Here is an 8,671-nt window from a genome sequence, read left to right as displayed (position 1 = left end):
GTGTTTGTGGTGTGTGTGTGGTGTGTGTGGTGTGTGTGGTGTGTGTCTGTGTGTGTGCCTGTGGTGTGTGTGTGTGTGTGTGGTGTGTGTGTGTGTGTGTCTGTGGTGTGTGTGTGCGTGTGTGTATGTCTGTGGTATGTGTGTGTGTCTGTGTGTGTCTGTGTCTGTGTGTGGTGTCTGTGGTGTCTGTGTGTGCGTGTGTGTGTGTGGTGTGTCTGTGGTGTGTGTGTGTGTCTGTGTGTGTGTGTGTGTGTGGTGTGTCTGTGTCTGTGGTGTGTGTGTGTCTGTGTGTGGTGTCTGTGTTTGTGTATAGTGTGTGTGTATGTGTATGTGTGTGGTGTGTGTGTGTGTGTGTGGTGGAGTGTCCCCTGAAGACAGACAGACAGGCCTTGTGACAGGCCACAGTGTGGGTGAGGTAGGGTTGGCGTTCAGAGTGAGGAAGCCTGCGCTGGCTTGGGGTTGTGGCTTGAGTATGGTAGCAGCACCATGTTACCCTTTTGTCTCTGTTTGTTTGTTTGTTTCAGATGTTGGTTGAATGTTTGGAGTCCCCTGACCTATGTCAGTCTGATGTCCTTCCTCTCTCACAGCCCAATGCACCAGCAGTGCCTGAGAGGAAGAGACCAAGCCCAAGGCTGCCCAGACCTCAGCTGTCTTCCCCGCCCCGCCCTGGTGTCTGGTCTCTGCAGTGAGTCTCTGAATATTTCACCTACTGCTACCAAAGTCCAGGTTCTGTTACTAGCAGTGGGTGTCAGTCCACTGGGAAGAGACAGAAAGGAAGGGAGCCTTTGACTGAAGTCCGTGGATGACCCTTGTGGACTACACAGAACCCCCAAGACTATTTCATTCAGTCCTGGTAAGGGCTGAAAAAGATTTCTAAGTTTAGGTGTGTGTACAGTGTACTTAGGGGTGCACCTAGCCTGGGCAGGACAGCTTTTGGCCTGGCACACAGTGGAGACCCATATTTGTTGAGTGAATAAGTGTAACTGTGGTCACAGCTCAGGCTCCCAGGACAAACAGAATTTCTGATTGACAATATAACCCACTGAAACTTACCAGAGAGCTGAATCAAGTGAAGTCAGCCTGCCTAGGCCTTTTTAGCACATGACTATTGGCTGGACCTATCCCCAATCCCTTCCACATGCATGTATGCATGTGCACATACATACACACACATGCATATGTGTCCACATATACATACATACATACATGCATATGCTTGCGCATACATACATCGAGTGTTTCTCCATCAAAGCTGGGGCCGTGGTTGCATAGTGCCCATCCTCAGGAACACCTGGCATCTATAGGCTTGACTACAGCCTCTCCTAACTATTCTAAGTTCAATGCTTCTGGTAGCATGAAAAAAGGCAGCAAGAACCTCCCTTGGAGATGACATTGGCCTGGAACCACCCTCTGAGGGTCCTGGGGCGGGGAGCTGGGAGAGGTACCTGTCTCCCCTGGTCTGAATGAGCAGTCCCAGGTTTCCTTCCTGGCTTGACTGGATCCTGACAAGATCCCTAGAACTGAGCAAGTGGAATCCTAAAGCTAAAATACATATAAGGCAGGATTCCCAGTCCTACACGCAGGAGTTCTAGGCAGTCGCATGGGCCAGGCTGTGGGGTCCCTTGGCCAGAAGTCTATGGAGTAAGGCTCTGCTTCATCTCTAGGGCTCAGGGCCAGTTGTCCTGAGGTGTCCTTCAAATGTCCTGTTTGCCTGAAGAGGTAATAGAGGCAGCACTGGTATGCGACACGACCTTGGGTAGACGGGCTGACCTGTCTGAACAGGTCTGAAAGCAGCAAGGAGGAAAACTCCACCATGGTGCAGTCAGCTCCTGACTCCTCAAGCTCCTTGGCCCTTCACTCAGTCCCCTGTCCATTGGTTACATGTTCGCCTCTGCCTCTGGAGCAGGTCCCGTGTGGCCTGGAATGCCTGACTCTGAACTAGCTCCTCAGCTGGCCTTCTTCAGGGCTGTGTCCTGTGGGCTGTTGAGGACCCTCAGCTCCTCACATCATAGTGTCATTGTACAGAAAGACAGGCACAGGCTCGCTAGATGCAGGGCTCAGAGCCACGGATTCCTGCATTGTCTCAGTCCTGCGGAAGAGCTCCTTCCCAGTTACAGGAATGGGTTCATTCTGGGGACCGGGCTAAGCTGTACTCAACTGTGCCTAAGGCATAGGTGAAGTCAGTCACTCGGAGCTTTTCTTTATTTAAAGGTTTGGCATCTCATTCATCCTGCATATTTGGAGTTAATCTTGAATTTTAAAACCATTGCTTAAAATATTTGAATTGACTGTTGAGGTTTGAGGTGTTCCATTAAGCTCTGCTCTTGAGGCAAGGACCTTGTTGTCCCCCCAGCATAGATCCAAGTTCATGACAGCAGTAAAGGACACAGAGAAAGGAACTCTTGGTTTGGCCCTGATGTACCCATGAGCAGAGATATGTAGGAACACAAGTAGACAAGACATTTCCAAGAGGGGCTCACAACATCTAGTGTGTGTGTGTGTTTGTGTGTGTGTGTGTGTGTGTACATGTGTGCTTGTATACGCTTACGAATCTTTTTTACGGGTGAAAGGGAAAAGCAAGACTTTCAGGATTCCATTACAGGGTCAGTGGAGCTAAATAACATGTCCTGGTATGGACTTAGTACATTGGAGTCTTTAGATATAGAAAGAGAATCAGGGAACAGAACTGGGTGGAGGGAGAGAAAACCCCAGAGGAAAGTGAGAAATTTTAGTTTCTGAAAGGAGGATCTGAGAAGGGATAGGAACATAAGAAAGCTAGGGAGCTCCTTGCCTCCCACCATCAACGCTGTGCACAGAGCACGCTGCACGCAGGCTGTCACTACCACACTTGTTCACGTGTGGTTGCGGCCGTCTGCCTCCAGGAGGATGCAAGCCTACGTACGTACCCCACGTCTAGGTCAGAACTATCCACCCTCTCTTTGTTTCCCTGATTACAAACCCATTTATAATAACTGTAGGAAATAGGCAGAAGTGTGCAGAACCTGAAGGAAGGAACCAAGCTGTGGCGTCAGCCTGGCATTTTGACATAAATGCTGTTGTTCACTTAGAATGGCCTATGTGACCAGGTAAGCCATACAAACAAGTAAGCCAGTACCCCTCACTTCTAACAGTGCTTTCCTAGCCTCTGACTGCCACCATGACAAAGTCTCACGCAGCCAGTGTGCCTCCTCATTATGCCCAGTTTATTGCTGGTGACTGAGTCAGGGTTCATGGGATCCTAGAAATCACTCTGCCAATGGAGTTATAGCCTTGGTTCCCTTCTGGGAGCATGCATGTGTGCGTGAGTGCACGAGCAGGAGCAAGGACATTCTCAAGCTTAAGATAGGGTCTCCTGTAGCCCAGGCTGACCCTATGTTGTGTAGTCAAGAATGACTTTGAACTGCTGCTCCTCCTGCTTCTGCCTCCCGGTGCTGGGATAACACATCTGCTCCACCATTCCTGGTTCATTGAGACTTCCTACCTAGTCGCTGATTCCTCCTTCCCATGGCTGAGGGTTTCATCTTAGAGACATCCCTGCAGTGAGAATTTTGTTTTTTCAAAAACCCAGTTATATGAATATGTTTTTGTTTTAATCCCAGGTGTGGGATATGGGGCTACTTAAGATCGCCCACAGCAGCTGACTAGGATTTGTCTCATGCTCTGGCGGGGCATAGTTTTACCAGCTGAAAGGCAGTTTAAGTTTGGAGTTCTGGAGACTCTTGAGAGGGTATAAAAATGCCAGAGCCCAGAGAGCCTGCAGTGGTGGCAGCGGCTGCAACTCCTGCTGCTGCTTTTGCTATTTTGCTGTTTTGCTGGATTGCTGGTTGGAGATATCTTGAGAGTGAAGACTGGACTTGCCCCTAGGAACTCAGCATGCCTTAATCATCAGGAAGTAGTCTAAAGAGATCTATGCCCCTTTCCCCTCTAGGCTTCTTTCTTCTACCAGTGTTGAGGGTGGGACGGATTGGGGAGGGGAAGGATGGTAGATATAAGAACCCAATAAAGTAACCCAAAAGTACAGTTATGCATCCCACAGAGATCCAGGCCTCCTGCTGAGGCATCTATTCATCTTACCACTATCAGAATCTGCAGCCTCAGGGGCTGAGCCCTTCACAGGAGCTCATCCCTTCTGTGTGATGGGCACCATGTCTAGACCCTGCCTGCCTACAGTCTCACTGGTGAGCTGGCTTTGAGGTTTACCAGGCTCCCTAGGGGCCATTGCTACACAGGGTTGAGGATAGTTGGTAAAGGCAGTGAACAGATTTCAACTCATGCCTCCTGGAAACCACATCAAATGGTGCAGCTAGGAATTAATAAATAAATCTGGGAGACAAGTCAATTACCCTCCCCCTGTGCCCCTGTCCCCAGGGGCAAACAGTGGCAAGTGGTTCCCAGCCTCAGCACGCCTTCCCCAGGGCAGGACAACCACTGCAGCTGGCTTCTGTCAGATTAGCTGGGCAAGATGTGACAGGCCCTCTGTCCTCTGGGGAAATCACTCCTTTCCTGGGAGGCGGTGAGGACATTCCCAGGTTGCTCTGTTCCTGTCCTTTCCCCACACCCTCCCAGTCTTACCACTTTATCACTGAAAAAAATCAGACAGATTTCTTGTTGTTTTTGAAAACACATATCCACTCTGCAAATGCTAAGGGAAGCCTGCTAGCTACAGGGTAGAGGTTTTGCCAGGTTGGGGAATCTTGGAGACACAGCTCTGCCTGTGAAGAGTTTACAGCTGTATGTGTGGGCAGGATGTGTGTATCAGACAATGTGGTTACATATAGCGATTTTTTTGGGGTTCCCCAGAGAGGCTTCTGACAAGGTGATGCGGGACAAGCTGTTACTTTGACGGGTGGCAAGTACTGTGAGGTTTGTGAAGCAGCAGAGGCAAGGAACGGAGGTGAAGTGAGAGGACTTTGGAGCAGCTGGCTGGATCCAGATGTGAAGGGGACAGAGTTGGGCTGGGGTGACAAGGGAGGGGAGCTACAGGTACCCGATGACAGGGTTTCAGGGTTTCATCAAAGAGAGAGAGAGAGAGAGAGAGAGACAGACAGACAGACAGACAGACAGACAGACAGACAGAGAGAAGGGATTTAGGTTTGTATACTATGCACTGGGTGTTATTTCTACATAAACCAACTCCATGGAGCCCACCAGACTCAGAGGATAGCAATCTTCTCTCTGTTTAGCATTAGGGAAAATGAGTCCTATACCATTTGCTGCCTCTGAATTTTCTCAGCTTGCATCAATTAGACAAATCCTTTAGATTGATGATTTTACTGTGCATGAAGATCACTTGGGAAATTCAATTAAGTGGGGATGTTTGGTGTCTGTCACGGAGACTCAGGCTCTATAGGGCCCAGCAATGTGCATTTTTTAACAAGCTCTGTGGGTCAGAGAGCACATTTTGAAAAACATTCCAGAAGCTGATCCTGTCCTCCTGGGGAACCCGCTTGGATTGAGGCTGCCACCAGATGGCAGTACTGCTTCATGATGCTCTAATCGGGTTTTCTTTCTTAAACTGCGCTTGGTGGTGTTAACTGGCCCAGAGATAGACAATTCTGGGTTTGTTGTTTTGTAAGAAAGTGTAGAAATGAAACTGAGATGGTGAGGCAGGCTCAGCTATTTGTGGGGTGGGTTGAAGTGCTGAAGATCACAAGTTCAAGACCTGCTTGGGCTACACAGTGAATTCAAGGCCGTCCTGAGCAGCTTCGTGAGCCCCTATTACGAGGTGAATGCAGTGCATTAGCACGTATAGTGCCTCAGGCTTCCGTTCCCAGAACAAAAAGACAATGAAGATAAAGTAAAATAAGCTAGTCAGCAAATCTTAAATTTCAAAAATGTTTAAATTTCATTTTCAGCCAGCAGAGCTGAGCTTCCAATACAGAGATCTCTTGTCAGGCACGCATTTTGATCACCTGGAATATGGATAGTCCTGGTCGAGATGTGCCCATGGGTTCAATGAACACATGGTCATAGTTATTATTTGTAACTTCCCTTGTCTTTATCATGGGGGAGATTCTCTTTTTCATGCTCATCATTAAATGAATGAGGCAGGGATGGGAGGTCTTCCCTGGGGTCTTTGAGCAGGTTAGTGACAGGGGCACCTCAGCTTTCAAACACTGGTTTATACTTGATTGACATGGTGGCCTTGGTGGCCTGGTCTAAATTGAAAACTGACTGGACAGGGTCCAGAAGCAGAGAATTGTCCATTAAATGGCTATCTGAATTAGTGACTCCTAGCGCCAGCTCTAGTGTAGCCCTGTTACAAAATGGTGCCCTGTCTGCTGGACTTCCTTAGAGTGGTCACAGAGAAATATATCTCAAGCCCCTTTCTGTTTGTACATCCTCTGGAAAAAAAAAATCAGAGTGTGTAAATTCTATGGTCTTTCTTATCCCTAGTCAGTGATTTTGGCTGATTCTAAGTGGCCATTGTTGGTACCGGGAGAGATGGAGATTCTCAATTGCATCCTGCTTTCTCTGTGCCTGTTTTTAACTGCATCTCTGTTTTCCCTTCACCTCCCTCCTCTCTCTTCTCCTTTCTCTCCTTTCTCCTACTGTGTTCTTTCTCTTTTTTTGTTTCCAACAAGGTCTTGATGTATAGCCCAGGCTTACCTGCCTCAGGCCTACCCTAGTGCAGCCTCCCTCCCAGATGCTGCAGTTACTGGAGAGAGCAGCACACCTGCCTACAGGGGAAAGCAAGGCAAGAACAGTATAAAATCTCTTACTATTATTGTTCGCCACCATTTCATGTAGTGTGAATACTCAAATAGCTTGAGTTAGGCAGACTTGTTTGAACTGATTTCATCCGTTTCTTTTTACTTTTTAAGCATGACTTCTAGAAAATTTCAAATTATAGGATATCTTGCTTTCTGTTCTATAGGCCACACTGTGTTGGGAATTCATTGAAATTCATGCTTTAATTAGAAATTAAATGAGCCAAAGTTTGACGGCCAATGATCTATTAGAAGTAAAACCAAACCAAACCCTTCATTTAGTAAAGTCCAAATTCTCATCACATCTTTGGGCGGCCCTGTGTATTCCCTTGGTTTCTTTCCATCGTGTGTAAGATGGGCGACAATAGGGGCCTGCTTGATCAGACCGCTGTCATGGCTACTGATAATGACTAGGATAGGCCAAGTAACTGCATCATTTACACTCCCTCTGTGTAGGAGGTCCTGGCTTTGGCACTTCCAGACTCTTAGGAGTTAATTCATAGGTAAAGTTTTGAGTAATTACATATGCTTATGAGATGTAAATTGATAATACAGAATTAAAACAATGATTTCTCTGGGAGTGGTAGCCTTTTTTTTTTTGGCCAAAGGACATACTTTATTAGTTCCTGAGCTCTAGTCCTTCTCTCGTACAGTCTTGGTTCCACATAGCCGTCCAGTCCGGCGGGCAGCAATGAGACCCACTTTGCGCCCAGCAGGGGCATCTCTTCTGATAGTGGAGGGTTTGCCAATGTGCCAGTGGTTACCACCTCCAAAGGAATGTTCCACAGGATTCATGGCCACGCCCCGCACACGTGGCCAGCAGTTCCTCTTGGCCTTATACTTGTGGTAGGCACGGCCAGCCTTTAAGATAGGCCTGTCAATTCTGCCCCCACCAGCCACGACACCAACAACAGCTCTGTTGGCAGAGGAAATGACTTTCTTGGACCCTGAAGGCAGCTTCACTCGGGTCTTCTTGGTCTCTGGGTTGTAGGAGATGACTGTGGCGTAGTTCCCGGAGGCTTGTGTCAGCTTGCCCCTGTCCCCAGGCTTCTCCTCCAGACAACACATGATAGTACCCTCAGGCATGGTGCCCACGGGCAAAACATTGCCAATGTTCAGCTGGGCCTTCTTGCCGCAGTACACAAACTGTCCAGTGTGGATCCCCTCTGCTGCAATGAACAGCTCTGCCCGCTTCTTGAATCGGTAGGAATCGCGGAAGACTACTTTCACGAGGGGAGTGCTGTGGCCAGGGTCATGAATGATGTCCTTTACGATGCCTTTAATGTAGCCGTGTGGCTGCACGAAGTCCACAGCACGCAGGTGTGCGGCGCCCTTACGATGTTTCACGTGCGCACGGAACACAGAGCCCGCGCCTTTCCTCTGCCCTCGGATCACACGGCCCAGGGCGGCGAGTCTGCCAGCAAGCAAGACCGAAAGGCACCACTTGTCCATGCCTGACAAGAGATCTCTGTATTGGAAGCTCTGCTCTGCTGGCTGAAAATGAAATTTAATCTCTGTCAGTAAAGGCCAGCCTGGTCTACATAGAGAATTCTAACTCACTAGAATTAACTACTAGAAGCTACATAGTGAAACCCTGTTTCAAAGCAAAACAATAGTGACTTAAGGACTGGGAATGTAGCTCACTGGTAGATTGCTTGCCTAGGTGATCGAATCCCTGAGTTCGATCCCCAGTATTCCATAAAACTGAGTATGTTGATGCACAGCTGTAATCCCACCACACAGGAGGTATTGATCAGAAGGTTGGAAATTCAAGGGCTACATAGGGAGTTCGAGGCCAGCCTGGGATACCTGAGAACCTGTCCTTAATTAGGACCAGCGAGATCTTTCAGAGGGCAAACACATTTTCTGAGTATGCCCCGGGACCTGACTCCAATCCTCTAACCTCTGCACGCTCACTTTACCAGCCTCATACTAATTATAAATAAAACTGTAACCTCACC

The 8,671-nt window shown here is 48.3% G+C and overlaps 1 pseudogene; it reads right to left on the bottom strand.

Annotated features, from left to right (window-relative positions):
* Nucleotides 1-7,343: 7,343 nt before the first annotated feature.
* On the bottom strand, nucleotides 7,344-8,162 carry LOC116080454 (annotated as a pseudogene).
* Nucleotides 8,163-8,671: the final 509 nt, after the last annotated feature.

Source organism: Mastomys coucha, unplaced genomic scaffold (assembly GCF_008632895.1).
Source record: "Mastomys coucha isolate ucsf_1 unplaced genomic scaffold, UCSF_Mcou_1 pScaffold6, whole genome shotgun sequence".
NCBI classification, from domain to species: domain Eukaryota; kingdom Metazoa; phylum Chordata; class Mammalia; order Rodentia; family Muridae; genus Mastomys; species Mastomys coucha.
Note: the sequence above shows the minus strand (reverse complement) of the source record. Positions and strands in the feature narration are given on the sequence as shown.